Source organism: Heloderma suspectum, chromosome 3 (assembly GCF_057233095.1).
Source record: "Heloderma suspectum isolate Gila_16-S chromosome 3, 16-S_ref, whole genome shotgun sequence".
Classification (NCBI taxonomy): domain Eukaryota; kingdom Metazoa; phylum Chordata; class Lepidosauria; order Squamata; family Helodermatidae; genus Heloderma; species Heloderma suspectum.
This window is the reverse complement of record NC_139460.1, coordinates 69,748,422-69,774,366: the sequence shown is the minus strand read 5'-3', so window position 1 is coordinate 69,774,366 and position 25,945 is coordinate 69,748,422.

Here is a 25,945-nt window from a genome sequence, read left to right as displayed (position 1 = left end):
TGGATGTCATCTGCATATTGATGACACCTCAGCCCACAAATCCAGATACTCTCCCCCAATGGTTTCATGTAGATGTTGAACAGCATGGGGCACAGAATAGAGCCCTGTAGAACCATATATCATAGCCGACAAGGCACAGAGCAATAATCCCCCAGCACCACCACCTGGAATTGGCCATCCAAGTAGGAGCGGAATGACTGCAACACAGTGCCTCCAGCTCCCAACCCAGGCAACCTATCCAGAAGGATACCACGGTTGATGGTATTGAAAGCTGCCAAGAGGTCCAAGAGAATGAATGGGGTCACACTCCCCCTGCCCCTCTCTCAGCAAAGGTCATCCCACAGGGCAACCAGGGGAGTTTCCATTCTAAAACCATGCCTGAAGTCTGATTTAAATGGGCCTAGATAATAAGTGTCATTCAAGAGTGCCTGGAGTTGACTGGTAACTACCTGCTCAAGCACCTTGATCAGGAAGGGGATACTGGCTGGTTACTGGTCTATAGTTGTTAACATCAGACAGCCTCAGCCAGGTGGCTCAGCTGGCAATAGAAAAATATCACTTAAATGAGTTATAGTGCTATCTCCCTATAATGTAATATAAACATTTTTAAAATGATGAAAAAGAAAATTCTTTCCAATCACTACCATCTTAGCTAGGTAGTTAATGGTGGTGACCAGGAAAGTGTTTTTAAATTATTATCATTATTATTATTATTTTAAAAAAACCCTCCCAGCTTTCCCCAACTAGCCTGAGAATTGTAGGATCCCCCCCCCCCCCATGTATAAGACTCTGGTAATATGTCTATCTAATATATCTTAGTAGTTTATGCATCTGAAAATGTGGTCTGTAGGCTAGACCACAAAAGGTTATCTCACAATAAATGGGTAGTCATTAAGATGCCATAGGACCCTTTGTCATATATTTAAAAGAATGCCTGGTGCATTTCTGCTGTTTGGAAAGCAACTGCCTGTTCCAAATAAATAACATACATAACTCCTGTCAACTTGTTTCACATTAGACGTTATGTGCTGGAACAGGTCTTAACCTTTCTTGCCACCTGCCAATACTGACTCAACATATCCTCTCAACAGCTAAAATCAGGTCTCCTCTTTTTCGCCTGCCAATAAAACTTCTGAAGGTGGCAGCCAATAATTGTGATCCCTCAGTCCTGTCATATCCATGTATTCTTTGCTTTCTTTTCAGTGTCAAGCTTAAGAGTCAAATTTCTCATTTCACATAGTGAAGCATAAAAAACAGTTTCTCAGGAAATTGAGACAGTGGGCAACTAAGTGCATAGTACATAAGTACAAAGATACATTGGTCACACTTTCATAAAATAAATTCCTAAAGGAATAAATGTGCTAATAAAACTGCTATCTTTCACACTCTGGAAGTAAGATCAGCAGTATTCATTGTGAGCGATAACAAGCAGCCCTCATTTTGCATTGGCAATACACAGCACTAATTCAGAATTTACTGTAGTCTCCTATATGCCTTTATCAATTATTATGACAAGCTAATTTGTAAATATTTCATATTCACCTTTGTGCATTGGTTCCTTTATTTTCAGCTTCTCATGTTTTCAGAATTATTTCCTATAATAGTGAACTCCGGTGGTGAGTGCCAACAGGATTGTAGACAAAACAAGGTTATTGAGAAACAAGAGGGATGTATTAGCATGTTTGGGAACACTCTGAAGTTTGCAGAAGTTAAAAACAGGGTTTTGTTTTGTTTTTAAAAAACTAAGCTGACAACAGCACCCCCCCCCCCCAAACAGCCCAGTGAAGACTTGGCATGCTCAATATCCATGGAACACTGGGTATCACTGAGCTGGTAGAGAAGGGGAGCCATGCTGGATCAGACCATATTAAGGGGAGCCATGCTGGATCAGACCAAAGGCATATCTAGGCCACCATTCTTTTCTAATAGTAGCCAACCAGATGCCTATGAGAAGCCCATAAGCAGGACATGAGTGCAATAGGCCCTTCCGGTTTGTGTTTCCTAGCAACTGGTATTCAGAGGCATATTGCTTCGGAAAGTGGAAGTAATATATAGCTTTCATGACTAGTAGCCAATTGGAGATACTATATCTCATAGTGCATTGGCTGCCTGGCAACTTTGATGGTGCCTGGATGTTATTACCTATTTGGGAATACTTCTTTCCAGAGACATATCTGAAATGATCAGGCTTAATCTGAATAAACTGATTAATGAAATCTCTTGGGATTTAGATAGATGGGCATCTTTTAAGCTGAGTTTGTGGACCAGGTAAATACACTCAAGATGAATACTATACCTCGGACTGTGTACCTCAGATTGTGGGATCCCTCTATCTATACCTGGCAAATATTTTCAAAAGATCAATGCTTTGCTTCATAAATTTCTGGGGGGTTCCTCTCTGCCATGATTTTGTTTGAAAAGAATGCAACTTCTAATTAAAGAAAGTGGAGTTTTTTATTCTTGATCTTGCTCTATACTATCAGGCTTATTTGTTGACTTGTACTAAATGTTGGTCTTTTCCATTTAGATCAGATTTTTCACCTTGGTCAGTTTTGGAATCTTCTTGTCTAGGCCCTCTCTCTAAATGGATGGCATTAGGTTCTAGGCATATTAAAATGGATAGGGCTCCTCCCACAGTTACAGCTGTTAAGAGATGTGTGGCATATAATGTCATGTCAATTACATTTTGATCCATTTTGTCATGCTAAATTGATGCTATGGGGAAATTCAGATTTAAAAATTGGTAAGAAAATGTTTTTGTGGTGGTAATGGATGGACAAGGTGATTCTTACCTTGGATCAACTGGTGGACGCTGCTGATGTGTTTCTGTTGTTCTCTGTTTTGTGGGCTAAATATGACTTGCCAGCTATGACTGAATGGCAATACTTGCAACTGCAACATTTGTTAATATCTAGGTTTGGCCCTGCTGCTTTTACAGCTTCAACATCTCCTTTGGTATTGGAAGCACCAAATACCAAAGGCTGGAGGCTGATCAGGCAAATCTACCTACAATCCATGCCTATAAATACTTATCATTGGTGAATAAATGTGATATACAGTGTCCTAAGCAGGAATAGAATAGGGAACGAGATTGTCCCAATCTTGGGCCAAACCTAGATTTTGCCAAATCAATGGATCTGGCATCTGTATCTGATGCATTTATGGATCTCAGGTTGCATCTTATTCAGCAAAACTGTTTGTTTCATGTCTATTAGATGCTGCAACATCTTTTTAATAAGGGCTTGTCTAAATTGGCTAATTGCTGGAGGTGTAACAACACAGCTAATGCTTCTTTTAAGCATATGTTTTGGCAGTGCCCAGTAGTTGCCCCTTTTGGGGAGGAGGTGATTATACAGATAAATTTTGTATTGGAAGACTCCTTAATATTTACTGATGTTCATACTCTTTTAAATAATCTACCTGCTTCCTGGAAGTTAATGCACGGTCAGCACAAATGGATTCTCCATACCCTTCTGACAGCTAAAAGGCTGATATTACAACACTGGAGGGATAAACTCTCACTCCTATAATGCAACAGACTGAAGACCTTACAATGCTTTCAACATTTGAATTGGTGGTGTATAGATGCCACCTGTGAATGGATAGTTATTTGGATTTTTGGTCTGCTTTTGTTGAAGTTTATGTACACTGACTAGAAACCTGCATTTTCTCATATATATATATTATTATCAATAATAATTGATAAAGGTATATATATATATATATATATATACACACACATACACACACACACACACACATACACATACGTACACACACACAGAGAGAGAGAGAGAGAGAGAGAGATTTAATATGTAAGAATTGAAACTGATATATTCAAATCTACATAGCTACATTTTTTGTTTTGTTTTTTCTTTCTTTTCTTTTGTTGAAATTTATAATAAAAATAAGTCATGACTACTAGCCACTGATAGCCACTGGTAGAGACAACACACTGGCATAAAAGCCCAAGTAATTCAACAGTAAAAGTGAGTATAAAACTACCATGAAATCTTCCATCAGTAAAATGAAATCAGCAGACAATTAATTGTGCTGCTAATTGAGATGTATTACCATATAATCTTCAGCAAAGGAGATCGTTACCTTGTCGTGGTGCTGGAGCTTGAGCACCTCAATGACGTCATGAGCTAAACAGTGAAGGGACATCCAAGACAGGAAGGTCATGGCAGAGAGGTCAGACTAAATACGATCCCTGGGGAAGGAAACAGCAACCCACATCAGTATTCTTGCTATGAAAACTAAATGGATCAGTACAACCAGAGATATGTCGGTATACCATTGGAAGATGGGACTCCCAGGTCGGAAGATGGTCAAAATGCTACTGGGGAGGAACAGAGGATAAGTTCAACTAGCCCCAGATGTGATGACGCAGCTAGCTCAAAGTCGAAAGGACGGCTAGCAGCCGATGGTGCTGGTGGTGAACAACGAATCCGATGTTCTAAAGATCAACACACCATAGGAACCAGGAATGTAAGATCTATGAGCCAGGGCAAATTGGATGTGGTTATTGGGGAGATGTCAAGATTAAATATAGACATTTTGGGTGTCAGTGAACTGAAATGGATTGGAATGGGCCATTTCACATCAAATGACCACCAGATCTACTACTGTGGACAAGAGGACCACAGAAGAAATGGAGTAGCCTTCATAATTAATAATAAAGTGGCTAAAGCAGTGCTTGGATACAATCCAAAAAATGACAGAATGATCTCAATTCGAATTCAGAGTAAGCCATTGAACATCACAATGATCCAAATATACGCCCACAGATGCTGAAAAAGCAGAAGTAGATCGGTTCTATGAGGATCTGCAGCACCTACTAGATAGTACGCCAACAAAAGATGTTATTTTCATTATAGGAGACTGGAATGCTAAGGTGGGTAGTCAAACGACACCTGGAATTACAGGCAGGCATGGTCTGGGAGAACAAAATGAAGCAGGACATAGGCTGATAGAATTTTGCCAAGACAACTCACTGTGCATAACAAACACTCTCTTCCAACAACCTAAGAGATGACTTTATACATGGACTTCACCAGACAGTCGACACCGAAATCAGATTGACTACATCCTTTGTAGCCAAAGGTGGCGGACATCTATGCAGTTGGTAAAAACAAGACCTGGAACTGATTGTAGTTCAGATCACGAACTTCTTATTGCACAATTTAGAATCAGACTAAGGAGAATAGGGAAGACCCACAGATCAGTTAGATATAAGCTCACTAATATTCCTAATGAATATGCAGTGGAGGTGAAGAATAGATTTAAGGGACTAGATTTAGTAGATAGGGTCCCAGAAGAACTATGGACAGATATTCGCAACATTGTTCAGGTGGCAGCAACAAAAAACGTCCCAAAGAAAAAGAAAACCAAGAAGGCAAGATGGCTGTCTGCTGAGACACTGGAAGCAGCCCAAGAAAGAAGGAAGGCAAAAGGTAACAGTGATAGGGGGAGATATGCCCAATTAAATGCAAAATTCCAGAGGTTAGCCAGAAGACATAAGGAATTATTTTTAAACAAGCAATGTGCGGAAGCGGAAGAAGATAATAGAATAGGAAGGACAAGAGACCTCTTCCAGAAAATTAGAAACATCCGAGGTAAATTCCAGGCAAAAATGGGCATGATCAAAAACAAAGATGGCAAGGACCTAACAGAAGCAGAAGAGATCAAGAAAAGGTGGCAAGAATATATGGAAGATCTGTATAGGAAGGATAATAATATTGGGGATAGATTTGACAGCGTGGTCAGTGAGCTAGAGCCAGACATCCTGAAGAGTGAGGTTGAATGGGCCTTAAGAAGCACTGCTAATAACAAGGCAGCAGGAGATGATGGTATCCCAGCTGAACTGTTTAAAATCTTGCAAGATGATGCTGTCAAGGTGATGCATGCCATATGCCAGCAAATTTGGAAAACACAAGAATGGCCAACAGATTGGAAAAAATCAACTTGTATCCCCATACCAAAAAAGGGAAGCACCAAAGAATGTTCAAACTATCGAACAGTGGCACTTATTCCACATGCCAGTAAGATAATGCTCAAGATCTTTCAAGGTAGACTCCAGCAATTCATGGAACAAGAATTGCCAGATGTACAAGCTGGGTTTCGAAAAGGCAGAGGAACTAGAGACCAAATTGCCAATATCCGCTGGATAATGGAGAAAGCCAGGGAGTTTCAGAAAAACCTCTATTTCTGTTTTATTGACTGTTCTAAAGCCTTTGACTGTGTGGATCATCACAAATTGTGGCAAGTTGTTGGTGGTATGGGGATACCAAGTCATCTTGTCTGCCTCCTGAGGAATCTGTATAATGACCAAGTAGCAACGGTAAGAACAGACCACGGATCAATGGACTGGTTTAAGATTGGGAAAGGAGTACGGCAGGGCTGTATACTCTCATCCTACCTATTCAACCTGTACGCAGAACACATCATGCGATGTGCTTGGCTTGATGAAGCCAAGGCTGGAGTTAAAATCGCTGGAAGAAACATTAACAATCTCCGATATGCAGATGATACCACTTTGATGGCTGAAAGTGAGGAGGAGCTGAGGAACCTCATGATGAAGGTGAAAGAAGAAAGTGCAAAAGCTGGGTTGCAGTTCAACCTCAAAAAAACCAAGATTATGGCAAGCAGCTTGATTGATAACTGGCAAATAGAGGGAGAAAATGTGGAGGCAGTGACAGACTTTGTCTTTCTAGGTGCAAAGATTACTGCAGATGCTGACTGCAGCCAGGAAATCAGAAGACGTTTACTTCTTGGGAGGAGAGCAATGACAAATCTTGATAAAATAGTTAAGAGCAGAGACATCACACTGACAACAAAGGTATAGTTCAAGCAATGGTATTCCCTGTAGTAACCTATGTCTGCAAGAGCTGGACCATAAGGAAGGCTGAGCAAAGAAGGAAGATAGATGCTTTTGAACTGTGGTGCTGGAGGAAAATGCTGAGAGTGCCTTGGACTGCAGGAAGATCAAACCAGTCCATACTCCAGGAAATCAAGCCAGACTGCTCACTTGAGGAAAGGATATTAAAGGCAAAACTGTAGTACTTTGGCCACATAATGAGAAGACAGGATACCCTGGAGAAGATGCTGATGCTAGGGAAAGTGGAAGGCCAAAGGAAGAGGGGCTGACCAAGGGCAAGATGGATGGATGATATTCTGGAGGTGATGGACTCAACCTTGGGGGAGCTGGGATGGTGACGGCTGACAGGAAGCTCTGGTGTGGGTTGGTCCACAAAGTCACGAAGAGTCGGAAGCAACTGAATGAATAAACAACAACACCATATAATAGCCAGGTCAGTGTCAGGGTGGACACTGAGCCCATAGAATCCCAGAGTAGTTCTGATTCTGAGGAAGAGCAGTCGCTCCTCTTTCCCAGGGCCCACAACTGATGGAGATTCCTCCAACCAGCATTCCTAGCTTAGATAGCAGTCCAGGGAGTGACCGAGCGCGGGAAGTAGACTTGGTGGACGCGCAACGCCGACACAGAGAGCGGCGCCAAATGGCCAAAGGGCGCAGAAAGGAGGCGTAGTGCCCGGTTGGTGCGCAAACAATGGCTGCACCCAGAGGATCTAAGGGAAAAGGGGAGGGACTCTCCCTAGTCCTTGAGTTCAGGGGTCTGCCAGTAATTCCCTTTCAAACGGGGACCAACTGTTCCAACTTAGGGCATAGGTACTCTGCTGCTCAGATCTAGTTGCTACCTGTAGAGTTGTTAAGTTGTAAAAGAAGAATAAAGCTTTGAAAGGAATCCTTTTGTCTGTGTCTGGACTTGGCTACTGGATTAGACTGAGAGAGGCCTCCAAGGAGCCCTTGACAGCCAGCTTAATTATGATTAGTCTTTTGCCAGTGTATATCAGAGGATCAATTTGCATTTTATGTGTACTTTGTAAAACGTTTGTACATAGTGATTATGTTATGGTGAATATCAAAAATTTGGTGAATGTTTACATTTACCTGTCAGTACTAATAAACCCAGACAAATTCCATGCATGTCTGAAAATATATATATATGCATTTATTTTCATTCTGGACATCCGCTTCTGCATGCGAGCAGTCAAATTTACGTGACTGTCAACATCCACCAGTGTATCTGCCTGGGATTCTCAGAGATTGCATTTTGGACATTTTTAACACCAATATGTCTTTATTATTTATTAGCTCACAGTATTTGCAACCAACTCAGTGATGGTTTTTATGGTTTTTCACTTTGGTGTATTTTTGTTATTGTTTTCCTCTGAGCCACTTTCTTCTCTTCTGTAAAATGAAAGAATGTCTTTGTGCGGTAAAGATAAGCATTTCCCCCCTCTACAGAGCCCATGACAGCATGATCCTTTAAGTTCTATTGCATACAAATTATATAGTAGCTTATGAAACAATTCAACATTTATTTCTTTAATTATTTTAGAATATTTATATACTGCTTCCCATTTTAAAAATCCTGAAGCAGTTTACAACAATTTATTTATTTATTTATTTATTTATTGCATTTATATCCTGCCTTTTTTCCTCTTGCAAGGAACCCAAGGCAGCTTACATTATCCTCCTCCTCTCTGTTTTATCCTCACAACAACAACCCTGTGAGGTAGGTTGGCCTGAGAGGCTGTGACTGGCCCAAAGTCACCCAGTGAGCTTCCATGACCAAGTGGGGACTAGAACCCGGATCTCCCGGCTCCCAGTCCGTCACTCTCACCACTACATTACACTGGCTCAAATTATAAAACAATACATCATTATAAAAAGACAACAGCATTTAGACACATTAATGGTTGGGAAAGCTAGGGTGCACAAGTAAGTTTTTAATAATAATCAAAAGCACATTATTGTTGATGCCCAAAGTATCACAGAAGAGAGGTCATTCCAGAGAAAGGGTGCTACCACAGAGAAGACCCATTGCTATGTTGCTGACAGGTGGGACTCTACAGGATATGGTACGAACATCAAGGCTTCCCCTAAGGATCGAAGTGGTCTAACGGATTTATATAGGGGGAGGCAATTTTTGAGGCAACCTGGTCCTACATTGTTTAGGGCTGTATATGTCAGTATTAATACCTTGAACCTGGCTTGGTAGCAAACTGGCATCCAGTGCAGGTCTTTCAGCTGAGGTGAAAGCATGTGCGCATGGCAAGGTACTCCATTCAACAGCTTTACTGCAACATTCTCACCAGCTGCATCTTCCAAACCATCCTCAAGGGCAGCTCCACACAGAGGGGATTACATTAATCCATTCTGAAGGTTACCAATTAATGGGTCACAGTGGTTAAGCTACCCATGCCTAGGAATGGGCACAGTTGATGCAGTGCCCGAAGTTGGTAAAAGGTGCTCCATGTCACAGAGGCCACTTGGGCTTCTAATGACAATGATGGATCTAGGAGCCCCCCCAAGCTGTATACCCATTTTTTCAGAGAGGGTGCAACCCCATCCAGAACAGGTAAACGTCCCAGTTCCAGGACCTGGGAACCACTTACCCACACTGCCTATGTCTCGTTGGGATTCAGCTTCAGCATATTGATTCTCATCCTCTGGACCTAAGCACCAGTCCTGGTCATGCATCTCTTGTTTCAGATGTAATGGAGAAATGGAGCTGAGTGTACTGGTGATATGTTGCCCCCAAACTCCTAATGACCTCAGCCAATGGCTTCATATATATGTTAAATATCATAGAGATTGCTATGAATGATTTCACCACTGTTATCTACCAGCAATTAACATCATCACCTTTGGGATACTAGGGAAATGCAACAATAATATTAATTGGTAAAGGACAGGGTGCAAAGATGTAGCTGAATATAGTTCATGCAGTCCTTAAGTGGGGGGGGGGGAAGGGAGGGAATTTAAGTGAAAGAAAAGTCAAAGGATTAAATCCAATGGTTTGTAGTCGATGTTAGTTTAACTTAAGTCCCCTTCCTTTCAATGGCTCTACTCAAAGTAGGACTAACACTGAATGGTGTTGGATCCAGATTAAGTTAATCACATCTTAGCGCCATTGAAAGAAGTGGGACATATTCATTTCAGTAAGACTGAGGTGTGACTAAGTTTGGATCCAACCCTAAGAGATTTGTCCCCCTTGATTGAGCAGTCAATATAAACCTTGCCTTAGGGTTGTATTCAAATTTCATAAAACTACTTATAAATGTAATGTTGTATGTCAGCCTTCCCCAACCTCATGCCCTCCAGATATGTTGGACTACAACTCCTATCCTCCCTAGTCAGCATGCCCTACATCTGGAAGGCACCAGGTTGGGGAAGGCTGTTGCATGTACTTCTTCATGTGAGATGTATTTGCTGCTCTGGTAATAGCTGAAGAAGAACAATCTGATTAGTAAAGGATAATGATTACCAGATTATAATTGTTTTTTTAAATGCTTGTTTTACTTGATTGTCACAAACCAATCTCTGATAAAATCTGGAAGGTGCTTTCTCTGAGCATTGAGCTGTCCACTGTTGGAATTTTGCTGATACTGTGATGGAACCCTTTGGCCATATGGTTGACTCCTGATTCTGATTTGCCAAGTAACATGGACCACTTTGGTAGCTTTGGATTTTACCCCAATTCACACTGATTTCAAAACTGACAATATTTAAGCTTTTAAAGTGAGAGCATCTAACATTTATTTGACTGATGAGACTAAGATCACAATAGTAATTAGGGCACTATGTACTTTGGTACTTTTCGATCTGTGCCAAAGAAACATTCCAAACCTTCCAAAATGAAAGAAAGGAAGAAAAGAAGAGTTATTTGCTTTAAACTAATGGAAGAACCCATGATAAAAGAAAATCTAATTTCAAGTTACATGGGAAAGTAGCAGAAAGTTTGTAGCAGCACTTCCCCCCCATGTCCTTCTCCATTTTGATCTGTGCAGAAAAGAGAGTACTGTGATTGCTATGCCCTTTCAGTCTTTTGGTATTTGTACTGGGTTATGATGAGGCCATGTATCCCTTGCAAATGGGACTGGTACCATCAATCCCTTTGATATAAATTTATGGAAAACCTGCCAGACGATAATAACTTTTGGTCCCAAGAGGCTGGATTTGAACTAGCGAATAGTGGGACAGAATTCTCAATATTTGATTACTATTCCCTTGAGTCATCCCTGATAGTCCTTTTCTAAAGGTTAGATTTTTGATCTCCCTACTAAAATGTTAGATAATTAACATTCTCCCCTTCAGTGGCCATCTAACATCTGTGGACTTTGCACAATCAATCAGGCATCTTGGTAGGCATGATTGACTTTTTCAAAGGAAGTTGGGAGAATAAATTCTCATTCTTTAGTAATAACTTTGTTATTATCTCACTGAAAACGTCCCTTTGTGAGCAACTCAGTTTAGAGGAACACATTCTATCTATGTAAAATCATTGCCATAAAAACACTCAGTTTGACAGAAACAGAAAAGTCTTTGAATGTCTGGAGAATGCAGATGGATCCATTTCTAGACACAATTCATTCTGTCTAACACAGGCACACAACTCAATTCACTCTTAGGGCCACTTGTACATAACTCATGCGGACCACAGTGTTACGTTAACTTTGTTGCTATTCTAACAAAGTGTTTCATTTTTCAACCCATGCTCTGTTAACTCCTTTTTTCACCACAGCATGCTCTCTGTACCACTAGAGGTCTGTCTGAAACTCACGTCCTTTTTTCTCTTTAGTTTAGAGTACGCTCTCTCCTTGGCCCATATAACACATTGTAGGGCTGTGCACCGCCTCCTTACGAAGCCCCAATAACAAGGTGAAGTGGGCTGTTTCAGAGCAAAAGCCTCATGATACAAGGTGGGTCAGAGCAGTACCGAGGCGCCCCGGGGCGAAGCACCCCCTCCTCAAAGTGCCTCCTCCTCCTCGTATATTCGGAGCTCTACTGAATGCCTCAGCAGTCCAGACAGGCTGTCTCCAAAATGCATCAACTTCTCAATGCTCACATGGAAGGCATAAGGAGGAGGAGGAGGAGGAGGGAGGAAGGGAAGAGGAAGGAGGGAAGGCGAGCGTAGGAGGCGGAGGGAGTGTATTTTGGTGAATAGGAACCCTCAGCCAGAACTGATGCTAGCAGTCTCCAATCAGAGAGAGTGGTGGAGGAAGGGGTTATATATACTTCACTAAAAGGCTGCGTTCAGTTATTGCGCTAGCTGTGTCTTTGGGAGAGAGGGCTGGTGTGGGTAGATGATTGTGTGTATGCGTGTGTGTGCATGCGTGTGCATTCCTAGGAGTTCCTTCAATTTATTCAATTTTGATTGCCATTAGGCTTTCCTCAAAATTTAAATTAAAAGGAAACAGCTTGGCTGTACTGGGAGCATTCCCTTTCCTTGCTCCTTGATCGTCCATCCCCATTGGGACAGCGTCTTTTGCAGCACCTCTTCCAGCTGCCTTCTCCTATTTCTTTCTACCTCTGACTCATTCGTTATTTGTATTTGATTAGATTCATCTCTCCTTTCCATATTTTTCCAAACTAGCATAGCTTTTCCTTGCAAGTTGCTGCTATGCTCCCCCTCCCCTGCCATTCCGGTGTTTGTTTATCTCAATTTGGGACTGTGGAAAAGGCTGCGTTTGTTGTGTAATGTCAAGCCTTACTTCTGCTTTCTCTATTCTGTTTTCTTGTTGTTTTTGTCAGTCAACTCTTCCACTTTTAGATTTGTACAAACCCAGTCTTATTTCAATTTTTAAAAACAAACATTGACTTCTGGGTATGCCCCCCCCCCTTTAAGTCATATTCAAAGATTTAGTTTTTTCTTTCTTTCTTAATTCTTAAAGAAAGGCATATTATAGCAGCCTATGTGTGTAGTGTTTGTCCCCCAACCCCCACGCTGAAGTGAACCGTCTGTGTCTTCTCTGTGTCAATCTTCCCCAAACAGAAATTAAAGAAGGGTTTTTTTTTTTAAAAAAAATAGGGTTTGATTTGGCTGTTATCTAATCACCTGCACCATTGCCCTGTATTTTTTGAAGTTATCCTGCCTTCCATAAAAGAACATGAAATACAGAGTGGCCCAAAAGTAGGTATACAGTATAGCTTATTTGCATTTTATTACATTGTTTATTACATTTACATTTGTTTAACACTGTTTAATCTCGTAAGTGCTCGAAATGCATTCCATCAATGTTGCAACATCCCTCGAACCTGTCCAGAACACTGTGACACACAATACGACACAAATTCTGGTCCGCATCAATGTCCATAAATGCTTCCGAGATGAACTCTTTTAATTCATCCACTGTCCGGGGATTCCTCTCAAAAACCTTATTCTTTACTATGCCACCCCCCCAAGAAGTCTATTGGTGTTAAGTCGGGTGAACGTGGCAGCCATTCAATGCTGCCACATCATCCTATCCAATGCTGTGGGAAGGTGTTGTCAAGATAGACCCTTACTGCAAAAGCACAATGAGAAAGTGCCCCATCTTGCTGGAAGAGCAGTTTGGCGAAGTTAGCCCTGGTTCTGAGTTGTGGCACTACCTGTCAGGGTTGGATTGGAGAGCCCCAAAGCAGTTCTGATTCTGAGGAAGAGTTAGAAACTGCGGGAGAGGAACCCGTGCGCATTTCAGAGGAGCAGCCAGGGGGAGGGCCCCTCCCGGTACACATTCCTGAGAGTGATAGTGACCCTGGCAAGGAGAGGGCAGAGCAACAGCAGTTTGTGGATGCTAGGCACCAGCGCACCCTCAAGCATGAGATGGCGGGCACTGAGAGGCGGTGCTCAGCCTGCTTGGCATGTCGGCAACAGCGGCACCCCGATTCCCCACGGGAAAGGGGTGGACTCTCTCCTCCTAGCTCATAAGTACAGCGGTTTCCCACTTTCGCCTTCAAATGGAGATCAACTGTTTCCTAAGGTTAGAACCCTGAGACAGCCCTCTTAAGCAATTAGCATCTGTAAGCGTCATTAGGCTGAATGGGGATAAAGCCTTGGGAAAGAGCCCTATTGTCTGCATGTTGATTCTGGCTACCTGAGGATTTCAGAAGGCAACAGGGAGTGACCTCCTGACACTACCACGTCGTGTAACATGTTTAGGTAATTGTTACTATCCACAGTTGTATCGAAGAAAACCGGTCCTACAACACCTTCGCTGGACAGTGCACCCCACGCTTTGACATCTGGCTGGTTCAGTTGAGATGTGATAGTCAAATGAGGATTTTCATCTGCCCAATATACACAGTTATGCCTGTTCACATGGCCTGAAAACTTGAAAGAAGCCTCATCTGACCGGATTATCTTATCAAGAAGGTCTGGTTCATTAGAGATTTGGTTACACATTATCTCACAGAATTGCAACCGACGGTCTGGGTCGTCCTCCAGAAGACCATGTAACAGTCTTGGATGGTACGGCTTCAATTTCAATTTACGCATTAAGCATTGCGAAGATGTTCTAGGTATGGAAAGCTGCTTAGATGCACATTGTGTGGACTTTTTTGGACTGTTCACAAATGTCAGAGTGACTCTCATCTCATTTTCCTCTGTCATAGACGTCCTAGGATGTCCAGATTTCGGTGCGTTAGCCACTGCACCTGTTGCATTAAATTTATCTCTAAGACGATACATTGTCAGACGTGTTGGTGGAGGAGTGTCAGATGCTTCTTGCCATGCTGTGTGCACCCACTCAGCATTTTCAGTTTTCCAGTACTGCTTTAGAATCCACTTTCTTTGTTCTTGACTCAAGTTCGCTGCCATCATTCACAATATCAGTAAAAATAATAACTAAAACACTAAACAACTGTATACCTACTTAAGGGCCTCACTCCCCTCACTCTCTACACTTAACTGATTCAACTGTCACTCCCTGTCACTCACTCTTCCCAACTGTCATTCTGACTCCACCCACACATCTTCTACTCACACATTCTCTCCCGCTCCCATCAACTTTCTAAACAACTGTATACCCACTTTGGGGCCACCTGGTATAAAACAATAAATTAAAGACATCCATCATTTGCTTAGGTAGTTCTGCTTTTCTTTAGCTCTTCTGTGTGTGTGTGTGCATGTGTGCCAGCTTGTTGTTCCACCAAAACTATATGTTCCAATTTCAAGGCAGTGTTGAAAAAGCACGAAACACATAGTATTTACATTAATTATTCCAGTAACAGTCCACTGTGCGTCAAAGCAATCCAGCACAATATGAGGCATCTTTGGGGTGCTGGCAAGGGCAGAAGTGGGGAGAAGTTACAGCTCCTTGCTTTGGGAGTTTTCCTGGAAAAACTCAGATTTCACCTGTGCCTTGCACACAAGCCCATGGGCCAAACTGCTTGGAATTTGGCAAGTGGAATGCCTTTGATGGGGGCTGGGAGGGGCCCAGGTTTCACACACATCCTTGGAAACAGGGAGAAGTTACAGCTTTTGGCTTTGGGACTTTTCCTGGAAAAAGTCAAATTTCATCTGTGTCTAGCACACAAGCCAGTGGGCCAAACTGCCTGGGCTTTGGGGGTTGCAATGCCCTCAAAGGGGGCTGGGAGTGGCCAAGGTGTGTGGAATCAGAAAGAAGCTCTTTACAGCTCTTTGCTTGGAGAGTTTATTTGGAAAACATCAGATTTTAACTTCACCTAGCACAAAAGCCACTGGGCCAAAATGTCTGAAATTTTGCAGGTAAAAATTTCAGGGGAGTGGAGAGGTCTCCAAAATTCATGCCTTTATCCTAAGAACAAAAAACGCTATGACTGTTTGTGTTTTCCCATACAAGTCAATGGGAAAATGGCAAAACTGTGATCCGGATATCTGAATCTTACTCTGGATTCGGATCCGAGTCAGATTGGAGGGGGTCCAAATTGATCCAAGGTGGATCAGGGTCACTTTGGATTATCCGAAGCAGCATCCAAAGCTGATCAGGGGATCCGTGCACAGCCCTAACACATTGCCCTCTTCTCTGTCTCTGCACCTTTACAGGTTGATACCTGTGTTTCTCTTTTCCCTATATTTTCTGTTCCCCTTCTATAGAGGTCTGAGTAGTCCCATCTCTCAATTCTCCCCCTTTCATTTTGCAACCAAAGTCTCTCCTCTTCTCACACCATGTGTCGCCCCTGCAGTGGGTGGTGAACTCTTAGCTTAGAGGTGCCAAGACAGTGATAAATCAGACTCAAAGGTTTACTTACAAGGAGCACTTTATTGGGAAACTTACAGCACACAGGCGTACCCAATGGTTGGATCAGACAGCTTCTCTGAACCCCGAGCCATTGGGTCAAATGGGTTTTATACAATACACCCTAGGCAGCACAACACTAGCAAGCACCCCTAGCATTCATTCTCAGCATAGGCTAGAAGTGTTCTACAGGCCACCTGTAAACAGACTTTGCTTCCCAGGCACATCAGAGATAAAGACTCTCCTCATTAGCAAGGAATGCACCAAGAAGGCTTTTATCGGCCTTTTGACTCATCTGCACATGCTCAGAGGCTTACTAGCATTGAAATTGCACCAATAATTAACTTAAGCATGCATTATGGATCTCTAGGCCCCTCTAACACTATAAATGATTTGGCTATGCTCCTGGGGCCAATACACACCATCACAGTTTGTTTAAATAAAAAGCATTTATATTCTGCCATTCTGTTTCCAAAATTACATGTGGCTACATCCCCATTTGTTCACCAGTTTCTCTTCCCCTGACTCATGCATCACTTTCTCAGCTCCCCCCCTTATCTCTCCCTCTTCATTCCACAGGTCTCTCTGCACCCCATGAATATCATCTTTTTCACTCTGTACCCAGTGTGCTTTCCTCTCCTCTGCACCCACAGAGGTCTATCCAAATCAGCCAAAGCATGGGCTGGTCCACAGCTTCCCACTTTATCTTGCTGGCATGCCAAGAAACTACACTACAACAGTTTCCAGCTAAACAGCATAATGTAAGATGGAAGACTTAGATATTTCTACAAAGAAGAGGGAATAGACTATAAACAACAGATTTCTGGAATTTCCCCACAAATGGCCTATGAGTGTTACATTGTACTTCTAACACTAAAACTATATGGTATATTTGCTCACCATGCAGTGAAAGAATAATCAAATTCTGAACAAGAGCTGAGCTTATGGTGCAATAAAGCAGTACCAGCTGCAAGATTCTGTGGACACTTGGAAGGCAACCTCACTGCTCACCTCCTCTCCACAGTCCATCACCACAGCCAGCAAAGAGAGCATGGAAACCAAGAATTTTTGCATGCTGCATGACCTTTTTGCATGACCCAAGCAAAGTGAGCACAACATCTGTCTTTGAGTGGTGGACACTTTGTCAGTCCTGGATGGCCAGCCTTGCCGGACTCAGTCATGCTATACAATAATTGATATTCTTAAAGGGTTGGCAACATTGGAGGACTTTCTGATAGCCAGTTATAAATAGTCTAATATGTATTTTAGACAACATCTGTCACAAGGCACACATCCATATTCAGTGCATTCTAATTGGGTTTTCAGTATGCTGAATAATAGATTGCACGGTCATTCAACTGAATATGAGCCTTTTAAAAGGAAACTGGAAATGTCTGGATTTCTAATAGTCTAAATTGCATTTTGTCTGTGGCCAGAATCAAGAGGTTCTTCAGCAACCCACCATATGGCTTGGTGTATGAGTTATTATCATCAATGCAGCTGGATATCAGATGGTCAAAATCCAGCTAGCAAATGAGAGGAAAGTCTGTCTTACTACTCATATTATGATAAAAAATTGGCCATCAAACTGCTTTGCTGTACTATTACCTATGACCAGACAAAGGAATTGAAGGATCATATAGTTAAACCGCTCCAGCATGTACATGTTCTTATATTGTTGTTGTTTATTCGGTCAGTTGCTTCCGACTCTTCGTGACTTCATGGACCAGCCCACGCCAGAGCTTCCTGTCAGCGGTCGCCACCCCCAGCTCCCCCAAGGTCAAGTCTGTCACCTTCAGAATATCATCCATCCATCTTGCCGTTGGTCGGCCCCTCTTCCTTTTGCCTTCCACTTTCCCTAGCATCAGCATCTTCTCCAGGGTATCCTGTCTTCTCATTATGTGGCCACAGTACTTCAGTTTTGCCTTTAATATCATTACCTCAAGTGAGCAGTCTGGCTTGATTTCCTGGAGTATGGACTGGTTTGATCTTCTTGCAGTCCAAGGCACTCTCAGCATTTTCCTCCAGCATCACAGTTCAAAAGCATCTATCTTCCTTCTTTGCTCAGCCTTCCTTATGGTCCAGCTCTCGCAGCCATAGGTTACTACAGGGAATACCATTGCTTGAACTATACCTTTGTTGTCAGTGTGATGTCTCTGCTCTTAACTATTTTATCAAGATTTGTCATTGCTGTCCTCCCAAGAAGTAAACGTCTTCTGATTTCCTGGCTGCAGTCAGCATCTGCAGTAATCTTTGCACCTAGAAAGACAAAGTCTGTCACTGCCTCCACATTTTCTCTCTCTATTTGCCACTTATCAATCAAGCTGGTTGCTCTAATCTTGTTTTTTTTGAGGTTTAACTGCAACCCAGCTTTTGCACTTTCTTCTTTCACCTTTGTCATGAGGTTCCTCAGCTCCTCCTTGCTTTCAGCCATCAAAGTGGTATCATCTGCATATCGGAGATCGTTAATGTTTCTTCCAACGATTTTAACTCCAGCCTTGGCTTCATCAAGCCCAGCATGTCGCATGATGTGTTCTGCGTACAGGTTGAATAGGTAGGGTGAGAGTATACAACCTTGCCATACTCCTTTCCCAATCTTAAACCAGTCCGTTGTTCCGTGGTCTGTTCTTACCGTTGCTACTTGGTCGTTATACAGATTCCTCAGGAGGCAGACAAGATGGCTTGGTATCCCCACACCACCAAGAACTTGCCACAGTTTGTGATGATCCACACAGTCAAAGGCTTTAGAACAGTCAATAAAACAGAAATAGAGGTTTTTCTGAAACTCCCTGGCTTTCTCCATTATCCAGCAGATATTGGCAATTTGGTCTCTAGTTCCTCTGCCTTTTCGAAACCCAGCTTGTACAACTGGCAATTCTTGTTCCATGAATTGCTGGAGTCTACCTTGCAAGATCTTGAGTTCTTATACAAGTCATGCATATTCCTAGATAAAAGAATACATTCTTTCTTCTTCTTCTTCTTCTTCTTCTTCTTCTTCTTCTTCTTCTTCTTCTTCTTCTACTAAAACTTTTCAATGTTCTTTTTTTCAGGAGAACATCAGCATAGAGTCTTGAATGGGATCAATCGTCAGCTCTATCACAAACCAGAGCATAATGCTTGATATTTTGGTACAGGTGGCCTGATAGTTACAATTATCTGAGTTTATGGCAGCATAAGAAGGTTTCCTTCTCAAGCACAACACAAAGAATATATATGTAGAGCCAAGCAAAACAAAATGACAAAACCCTGTCCCCCCCAAATGCTATTTTCAAGAACCTTGTTATCCAGCAGATCTTTTCTTCTCAAGCTGCATGAACCTTGTAATCATGGAGTCCTTTATTTCATTCTTCACTCCTACACTACTACAATAGCTGCTCATAAAACTTATTATATTTGGCTGCTGCTATTTTGAGGAGATGCTTTTTTCCTTTCTTTTTTGCAAAATAGGTAATCACAATATTATATTTTGTGAGAAAGTTAAAGGTATAAAATCTCCGCAGTTGGTGATCTTTTTGTATTTTCTTTGCTAATAGACTATTTTGTGTATGTGTTCTGTGTAATAAGCAGCCTAATTCCCCAAGACTTCTGACAGTGTGAGCCCCTTTTCAGTAAATGAAGACTGAAGTAAATGAAGATTGAAAACATCGTCTTGATAAATTCTATTACTCAGGTTTATTGTATCATCAGGTGGCTTTTAATTGATTGAAAGTTTGTGAATAACAAGTCAGACCTGAAACAAAATGTTAAGTGTGGAATGCTCTTTGGCTGTTTTGCCCCCCCCCCCCCCGCTCTGCAAAGCCTGCTGATACTAGAGCTGTGCACAAATGGCCTCTTGAAATTCTCCACCTTACTTGTGGGCAGAGAAATTTGGGAGCCAATTTCACTGAAGTTCTCCAGGGGGAGGAGAAATTCTCAACAGTTTCTTCCAGCTAGGGCTCCCCATTGGCAGGTCTTGTGGCCCAGCTTCTTCCTTTTTTTGGTAAGGGTTTTGAGCGTTTTCGTGCTGCAACAGCATCAGCTGTCTTGGCAGGCCAGCCCCCAGTTTGCATCTACTGCAATGCAGGTGGGGGCAGTGTTGTGTCCAGCTCCAGGGATGAGGTGGAGTTGGCGCTCTGCCAAAATCTGTCCTCCAATTTACCTGAAAGTTTCCTTGCCCCATGAAAGGGGCTTCCATTGTTCTGTCTCATTCAGGATGTTTTATAATGTATTTGTGTGGTGTTTTTGAGCTTACCTAATCACAGCTAGCCTCCCAGGCTGCCTGCATGTCCTGATCTGAAAAAGCCCCATGGGAGAAATTATCTCATGGTGCCTTAATTTGAAGTGTAGGAAGCTGAGGAGGCTACAGGCTGCCAGAGAGATGACTGTACAATGAAAAACAGGACACTTGTGCTCAGTCCTCAAACACCCCCTAAGTAAGGTAAGCCCAAACCCAACCCATGAGAATTTCTCCGAAATTTCTTCACCATTGAATTTCTTTTCAAAAGCAATTTCTCTTCTGTCAAATTGAATGAGAATGGTTGAAAAAAAATGTGGGAGAAATTTTTGGCACAGCACCAGCTGATACCTCCCTCTTAAACATGGATAGTGTTACTTTAACCACATAAGGATTGATACTTGTAGGATGAGTTTGCTGTTAGTATAAAGCATCCTTCCCTAACCTAGTATCCTCCAGCTGTATTAAACTGGAACACCCCTCATCCCCAGCCAGAACAGCCAATAATTCTGGAGGGCAGCAGATTGGGGAAGGCTGCTATGTAGATACCATTGATCCAAACATTTGTTGTTAGTGATGTGGTGGGGCTTGAAATTAAGGAGTAGTGATTTGGACCCCAGATTTATGGGTCTACTCCTGAATCCATTTAGGATAGGGCTTAAACCCCCCAGGAGTTTGGACTTACCCCAAATCTGTTTCCGCTCATCAAACTCTACCTGTTGCCCCTTTCCTATTCCAAAACTTACTAAGACATGGCAGAAGGGAGAGTTCATAGTGGCTCTGTAGAAGGACCACCTTCCTTCCTTCTCAGAACTTTATACTGATGCCTTTGGGAGTTTCCACAATAAAACCACTCATTAGCTTACAAATATGACTAAAACAGTTATATCAAACAACTCTTAAAACTCAAAAAACAAATGGGGTTGGATCCAGAGGTATGCTGGATCAATGGCACTGGCAGAATTGGATTCCTTGCACCCCCCTTCCCAGGGCAACCTCCAGCCCCCTGAAAATACTACACAGAGAGTTAGAAGACCCTGCTTATTGGGTTGAGTAGTTGTGGGTGGGGAACCCCAGGTAAAGGGACTTTTTGTGAGTGGAGCCCTTCCTCTTCCAGAAGGCCCCTTCTTCTCACAGAAGGCAAATCCTGGATCCAACCCATGATATAAAGATAGTTACCTGAATGAAAGCAACAGTAAACATAAAGATAGCAGTAAAAGAATTGTAAATCCAATAAGACCTAGTAAAAATTCAGGCAAATAGATTCACTGGGAGTCTAAATGAAGGGTAGAAAAATTCATGCCAGTTATGTTGACCAAACTCTCAGTACAACATCAGCATGTGTTGGAGTCTGGAGTTGTTTTTGACATTTCTAGACTCTGCTGCAAGTGTGCAGGACAGGAACAGGGAAGTTGAGAGCCATGGGAATTACATTTCATCCTGTTCCTGGCAGCCCCTGACACTCTAATCAGTAGAGTCTAATGCACACTTGTGTTGCATCTAGGAGCTGATGAACACCATATCACAGTGTCCACTATGAGTCCTCTGCACTGACACATCCAGGTGAATTTAATTTATCTGAATTATTTCTGGTGCAGATTCAGGAGTCTGCCAATTACTATTTATGGTGCTGTGTTAGGTCCAACATTGCCTTGGGCTGGATCTAGATTTAGTCAAGCTTAGACTTGATTGAAATCTATGGGACTTATGTTAGTCATGACTAACTTGTCCCATATTTTCAATTGGTTTACCCTAAGCATGACTAAGTCTGGATTCAATTCCTGCCTTGTGTTTATCATTTTCATTGTGTTTATCCATTATCATCTGGGATCTTTTACAGTTGCAATTTGAAAAGTCAAAGAGCAAAAGGGCTCTCAGCTTGGGGTGAGCAGCCAGTACACAGAAGAATTCATCAACTGCACTTCTAAGAATGTCCAAGATTCTTTTCCTGGTTACGTGAACAGCTAGGTGTTGGTATTGTTAGTAAAAGTGGAACATTTTAAAATATATTTTCTAACTATGTCACATCTACTAAAATGAATGTGTGTTCCTCTTCTCCCCTCTCCCAGCTTAATTCAGAATTGGTCTTGGGAAGCCAACTTATCCCCCTACCACCCCCACAAAAGAAAAAAAACACACTATCCTTTTATTCTGATTCTGAATCTAATCTGGACACCACTTTGCTACTATCAACATTATTGGGACAGTTAAAAGATCTAAGCACCCCCAGTCTGGACTAATGAGCTTCCAACTCTTGCCAGCAATCCCTTGTCATCTGCTCCATAATTTCCTTACCATTTATTTGGGCAACAGCAGCAATGGTGGAAAGAGGGATGGCGTGCTGGAGCCTCCCTTTTCCCCTAGTGACTGCTGAAATACTGTTACAGTAATGTGCCATGCATTAGGGACCCCAGAAAATATAATTCTCCCAGGTCATCAGGAAATGTCATTTCCCCAGAACATCTGAATACTTTGTATGGACACCAGGTGCCCTATGTCAGAGATCCTGATGAAAGTTTTCAGGGTGCCAGGGACCTGGCAGCCAGCCAAAGTAATCAGATGTCATAGGGAAACTACATTTCCCAGGGTCCTTACTGACTGACACTCTTCCAAGAAGATAGGCCTCCTTATGGCCATTGCTGTTGCTGCCAGGAGGGGAAAATTGGGCAATGTTTCCACCTGAGCCAGGCTTGATGTAGCATTTGTGTTCTGTTTCCCCCCTCCTCCAGGTATTATTTAAGCCCTGCAGCTTGCAAGAGAAAGAGGGAGAAACTGGGGAGTGTTTCAATGTTTCCACCTGGGCCAGCCTTGATGGAGAGTTTGTGTGCTGTTTTCTCCCTCCTCCAGGTATTATTTAAGCTCTACAGCCCGCAAGAGGCGTGAGCTCAAGGGCAAGAGCAAAAGGGCTCTCAGCTTGGGGTGAGCAGCCAGTACACAGAAGAATTCATCAACTGCACTTCTAAGAATGTCCAAGAACTATCTTTTTTGCCAGCACTCTCCCCAAGGTCCTGTAATTGATATGTTTTGGACACTCGTTGATGAAAACGTGGTGGTGGTGTCTTGATCACAGTTGTTTCTTTATTTTATTTTTTAACTGTCAGAAGGTAGACACAGATTTTAACTCACTGTTCATTTGTTTATGGTTTAGTACTATTTTAACTTGATAAGTGGGAAAATGAGAGAGTGGCAGGCAAGGAGGAAAGAGTTCTTCTAGGATTACAGTCTGAGCAAGGATTAACTCATAGGGCGATAATGCTCACCTTGGACTGGAGATGAGCATTACAAGCTGCTGAAGTGGATATTCTGAACCAGGAAAATATGAACTCCAGCAACCTCACTAATTTTGTCTGACTGCTCCCTCCTTCAGATTTGTTAATGTTAAAATAGAGAAAAATACCAGAGATTAATTGGCATGTCTTTTGGATTCAGCAACAAAAAAGTGCAATCTAAATGGGCTCCCTCAATAAAGTGTTAGAAATTTTCTGCATCATTCTTCTGTTAAATTTTATGTGAAAGCTACCTGCTGTATCTTCAGATGGAAATGCATAGATGATCTTATGTTTTTTCAAGCATTTGGAAATGCTATTTTGTTTATAAAACTCCCCAGGACTGAGAGACCAAAAAAAGAAAAAAAAGAAGGCACCTTGCAAAGTTGTTAAAGGAGAACGAAAGTAACTGTAATTCTGTTAAGGCCTTTAATTCAAGCAAACTACTTCAAATGTTAATAGATTTCCAATGCAATACAAGCTAAGCTTCCACTGTCAATTTATATACTGGGAGTATCACCTGCATCGACATGTTTAATGTGGTTTTTGCAGCAATACCGCCTTGAGCCATGATCTCGTCAGATCTCATTAGCTAAGTAAAGTCTAGCTTGGTCAGTGTTTGGATGAGAGACCTCTGGGGACATTCAGACACATTAGTGAGATGTACAAGGAAGGCTAAGGTTCCTTTGTGGCTAAAAGGAACTAGAGACCTTGACTTTAATTCCTGTCTCTGCCATAGCTCAATCCCATGAAGTGCCATATTTGCCACCTGAAAATACTTGGGGCAGTGTTGGTCTTGTAATGGCTCTGTGTGCTAGTGGAAATCTGTCCTGCCTTCACAGGGATCGTTTTAGAATAAGCCAGCCAAGGAATGAAAATGAAGCTATTGGCATCCATAGAATCAGTTTTGCAGCAGTTTCCCACTTTAAAAGCCCAATCTTATATATGTTTAGACCAGGGGTCTCCAACCTTTTTGGACCCATGGGCACATTTGGGAATGTAAGAAACTGCTGTGGGCATCACCACAGAATGGATCCCTTGGAGGATGTGGCTAGTCACATAATGGCTGCTGTTGGGGGCTGGCTAGAGGCTGGGAGGAAGGGGGGAAATGGAAAGAGTTCTGGAGGGGGTTGCACTCCCCCCAAAGGATCAGATTTGTAGTGTGGGGGTGCTCTTGGACCCAGAACTGTCACTTGAGGCACAGGTGAACTCAGTGGCACGGGGCGCTTTTTATCAGCTTAGGCTGTTATACCAACTATGCCCTTATCTGGACAGAGATAGCCTAGCTACAGTTATCCATGCTGTGAGAACCTCTCGTCTGGATTATTGCAATTTGTTATACGTGGGGCTGCCTTTGAAAATGTTAACAATCTTGCTGCCCTATTTTGGACTAGCTGAGGTTTCTGGACCATTTTCAAAGGCAGCCCGGCGTAGCGGACGCCATTTGCGTCCCTGCCGTTGGCTGTGATAGGCTACATAAATATTTACATAGCCTATCACGGCAAAGAGCAGGGATGCAAATGGCATAGAGGATGCCATTTGCATCCCTGCCCTTGGCCGTGATAGGCTATGTGAATATTTACGTAGCCAATCATGAAAAGAGCATATATACGTAAATATTACGTAAATATTGGGCTTCCTCCTATGATGGCTTCTACAAGTGGCCAACCTGGCAGAGCATCTGAGCCCTGCCCCTAACTTTTCCTGCTTTGCTGTGTGACAGCCCCTAGCACCCCTCAAGTCAAGCCCCTTGCCTTCTTCCTCCCCTCCCTCTGAAACTTGGGTTCTCATGGTGGAGGAATGGAGGAGCCACTCAGGCTGGACCATCTGTGTGTCAAGGTCTTGGTAAGAAAGTCTTGCCGTATCTGGGCTCACTAGGGAGGGTGCCTCCCTCTGTTCTTGCTCTTCCCATTCTGATTCTGAATTTGAGCTACCAGACATCTCCATCCACTCAGATTAATTCCTGACAGGTAGGGCACATTGGTGGGCACCAAGAAAGGTGTTTGGGGGCACATTGGTGCCTGTGGGCATCATGTTGCCTAGTCCTGAACCAGGCCTTAGGAGAGGCATTTCAGGCTTTTAGAATGATGGGAAACCACCAGACCATAAGTTGTTGGGGGAAAGGGGATGGGGCCAGGGCAACGGAGCATGGCCTGCTGTGGAACTCCAGATGGCCAGATTGGGACCCCCAGAGGCTGGAATTTGCCCCCAGACCTAAGGTCCTGCACTACAGCTTGTTGAGGCCTCTCCTCTTCCGTAAACACACGGTGGTGTGAGAACAAACCAAGAATGCCAGAACTGTAGTAGAAGGCCCTTCACAGAGTGTCGTGTTTTTTCTACCTTGCTGAGCAATGGCAGCTCCCTCCTACTATGTGTACATCAAAGTGCTATGTTTAGCAGTG